General features: G+C 41.0%; 1 pseudogene; it reads left to right on the top strand.

Moving 5' to 3' along the window:
• The first annotated feature begins 3278 nt into the window (after positions 1-3278).
• Positions 3279-3394, top strand: LOC124288913 (annotated as a pseudogene).
• Positions 3395-4240: the final 846 nt, after the last annotated feature.

Here is a 4240-nt window from a genome sequence, read left to right on the forward strand (position 1 = left end):
GAGCCAGCAATGCACCATCACACATTCTAAAGGTGGCATTAGAAAACCTTTGTCCTATCTATGATTTCATAGTTTTGAACATTTGGACTCCAAATTCATCTGAATCATTCTGGGACTGACAAGGATTTGTTATTTTTCTGTCCAACATTGTCCTCTGCCTCTGTGTGTGTGTTGTATCTAGTAACGCAATCATCAGTATATCGTCTATATGGCAGCAGCTTGTTAATGATAATCCAGAGGCCAGGCAATCCAGTGATTGACAAAATGATCCATGATCATAAGGTACAATGACACTGTATCAAGAAAGTCAATGAGCCAAAGTCAAAAGAACATACACTTTTGTGCATTGAAGACAAATGTAAACAGTGGGCAGGAAGCTTTACAACAGGTTGCCATTCACTCAATGAAGCAGGTGAGGAATGTACCTACTTCAAAGTGTTCATGACAATCATCGAGCTTTACAGGAACATGTTTCAAAGAACAAACTAAAACACGCCTGTAAACGTTTCAGATCTCAGAGCATTTTAGCTTATGAGTAAGGGTCAGTCTTAAACAGTTTAAAATTTAAATATTTCTTTTAAATGTATATTTAACTTTGATAATCTGAGCAAGATTGAGGTTTCTTTGCGATCTTTGTATCAGGGATAACTATGAAAACGCAATCACACTGATACGTCAATCAGTGTAGAAGTTAATGTGCAAGGCACACGTTCCGATGTAATAAAACCTATGTATCACCCTTGTACATGCTCATTCATAAATGTCTTAGCCTTTCTGGTGTTTCCAATCATAGCAGAGTTCATAGCTATGTTTGATTAGTCATTAGTTGGAAGAGAATGACCAAACTATTCAAGAAGTTATATGAGATGACATTGCTGGCGTGCTGCCAAGGAACTGAGTGAAGATTTAGGACATAAAACCACAGAATAAGTCATAAGCTGAAGATGGCTGCAGTAAGTACAACATCAGCCATTGATTCCTGTCAGCTGCCTTCACGGCCTTCCAACACAAACATACCAGCAATCCTTTTGACTCTGTACAAAACTAGTTCTAAGCACAATTACACCCTGGTCAAAGTGCATGTGATGTTTTCTGGCCATGTGAGTTGTCTTCAAGTTGAATATGATTCAACATGGCTGTGCTAAATACAGCATTACCGGTGCAGGTCACCAAGCAGACGACAGAAAAGGTATCAACTGTTCAACAACACATATATAGTGTGACCAGAAATTATTGCTAATTTTAGGAATATGTTTAATTGGATTTCTAGTATAAACAACCTTGACCAGCTATCAAGCGTTTGGTTTCATTCAAGAGAGACAACTCCGTTAATCCTTTTTCATTAGTTTGTGAAGAGTTATCCCCCTTTGTTTACTTGTTAGCAGACGACATTTTCAGTGATCCTCAGTTAATGGGTGATTTAGAGAAGAGGAAGTTGATTTTAGAGTATTATAACAAGGACATCAGATCAGCTAAAGTCATTTCAAGTAGAACAGGCATCCCTTTGTCCACTGTTTATCGTGTTTTGAAAAATATTGCAAATGGATATGGCACTGAGCACCAGGGAGGCGCAGGTAGGCCCAGAAAATTGACTGTCGGTGACAGGAGTTTAGAAAACTTAAGGCTGGATATGATTGATAGAGGAACTGTGGCTGTCTGTAAGGAGACAATTAGAACTGAGCTGCATGCAATGGGTTGGCAGAAAAGTCGAGGAATTCCATCACCGATCATGAAACCTGAACAAAAGGAGCGAAGGTTGAACTGGTGCTTACAGCATAGAAACTGGGACAATGTGATTTTCTCAGATGAAACTTCTGTGTGGCTGTTTCCTAATACACTGAAATTTTGGACCAAACAAACTGAAAAACCTTTGTATCAGCGCCCAAAGTACAGTCCGAAATTTAACGTGTGGGGTGGCATATCTGTGTTAGGGGCAACGCCCCTCTGTGTATGTGAAGGGAATATGAACAGTGAGCGGTACACAGATATGCTCGAGGGACATTTACTTCCATCTGCTCACGTGTTCTATGGAAATTTTTGGATTTTCCAGCAGGACAATGACCCAAAACATCATGCAAAGCATTCACAGGCCTGGTTTCGGACCCAAAATATGACATTATTAGATTGGCCAAGCTATAGCCCTGACCTAAATCCAATAGAAATGTTTGGGAACTTATGAAGGAAAGTGTCAATAAGAAAAATCTGACAAATATTGCTGAAATGAAAGAAGAGGTGGTCCGATATTGGGACAGCATGGACCACGACTTTCTAACTTCTTTGATCAGTAGTATAATAATAATAATAATGGATATTTTTAGCGCGCCATTTTCCACCCACTGATACATGCTCAAGGCGCTACATAAAAGCATACATACAATGCATACAGAGGATAAAATAGCAAAATAAGTATACATTGAAATTGATGACAGAAAGATTGATTTTAGGGATAGGCTTTGGAAAAAAAGAAAGTCTTCAACTTAATTTTGAAAGTTTCCAATGTGGGAGACTGCTTTATGTGGAGAGGGAGAGAGTTCCACAGAGTAGGACCAGCGTACTGGAAAGACCCCCGTATGCCCCGCCGCATTGAAGCCTGCATTGCTGCCCATGGTGACTTGACAAAATACTAACTGTTCACCTGTCTTTGAATCTGGAGTTATGTTCTGCTAATATTCACATTTAATACGTGAGTAATGAGTGAAAAAATATAAAAATTACAATCTTTCTGGTTGTACTGTATATGTCAGATTCCATGACTTCTGGATCACGTAATAAACAATGTGCAATACATGTACATTGCAGACACACTGGCATTGATAACATAATGTGCATAGTCCAATAAAGTCTTTGTACAGTTCTCATGGTACTGGTACGTTTGCTTCATGCAGGTAGTTTGTTCACATCTATATATAGAAGAAGCACTCTGAGCAAGGTACATGGAGATCTTGGTTAATGTGTTGGGGACCCACAGCGCCTTGTCTAACAATCACTAGGCTGAGGTTGAAGACTTATTTTTCCCTCAGTGGACAAAGGCTCATAAGTTGAAGGTCATCACACACAGATTTAGTCATACATATGAGCAACAGCAAGTTGCCCGGGTTTCTGACAGTCAATGTTAGCATTTTACGTTTAATCTAATCAGCAAACAGATTCAGACATATACACAGAAATTATTCCTAAGAGTTAAATGGAGAACTTTGAAAACTAGAACATTGGAACTAGAGAATCAGTCCAGACATGTTGCCTGGAGGTTGAGATTTTGCGCCAATACTCTTGTAGGTATGTGAATCCTTTTAGGGATCATTTCTATAGTATGCATCGCCATGACTTCAGGTAAAACTGACAGTCTACCAAACCACGAGGACGATACCTCCCTGTGACCCCTGAAATCTGGGGTTGCCTGCAGTTCCTGGGGTTGCCGATAGTTCCTGGGGTTGCCTATAGTTCCTGGGGTTGCCTATAGTGCCTGCAGTTCCTGGGGTTGCCTGCAGTTCCTGGGGTTGCCTGCAGTTCCTGGGGTTGCCTGCAGTTCCTGGGGTTGCCTATAGTTCCTGGGGTTGCCTAGTTCCTGGGGTTGCCTATAGTTCCTGGGGTTGCCTATAGTTCCTGGGGTTGCCTATAGTTCCTGGGGTTGCCTATAGTTCCTGGGGTTGCCTACAGTTCCTATTCCTGGGGTTGCCTACAGTTCCTGGGGTTGCCTACAGTTCCTGATTCACTAAGTTATGGGATTGCTGCAGTTCCTGATTCACTGAATATTCAAATACATCAATCAACCAGCTTCCAGTACCCAGACAAACACTAATGTCTCTGACATCGCAACTCTCATCAATTATTCAAGATTAATATCAGACAAACTACCTACACTGTACAAATACCTACTTTCAGATCAATTATCTTGTCGACAGTGGGAGTTGAGTGTATAAAAGACGAATTCTGTAATCACATGATGTAGATCTTGGTGTATGGATATCTGCTGTATGGATCTGTGTGTCAGCTGTATGGATCTTGGTGTCATCTTGGTGTCAGCTGTATGGATCTGTGTCAGCTGTATGGATCTGTGTGTCGGCTGTATGGATCTGTGTGTCAGCTGTATGGATCTGTGTGTCAGCTGTATGGATCTGTGTGTCAGCTGTATGGATCTGTGTGTCAGCTGTATGGATCTTGGTGTCATCTTGGAGTCAGCTGTATGGATCTGGTGTCAGCTGTATGGATCTGTGTGTCAGCTGTATGGATCTGTGTGTCA

This window comes from Haliotis rubra, unplaced genomic scaffold (genome assembly GCF_003918875.1).
Source record: "Haliotis rubra isolate DU_JTF1 unplaced genomic scaffold, ASM391887v1 Scf429, whole genome shotgun sequence".
Classification (NCBI taxonomy): Eukaryota; Metazoa; Mollusca; class Gastropoda; order Lepetellida; family Haliotidae; genus Haliotis; species Haliotis rubra.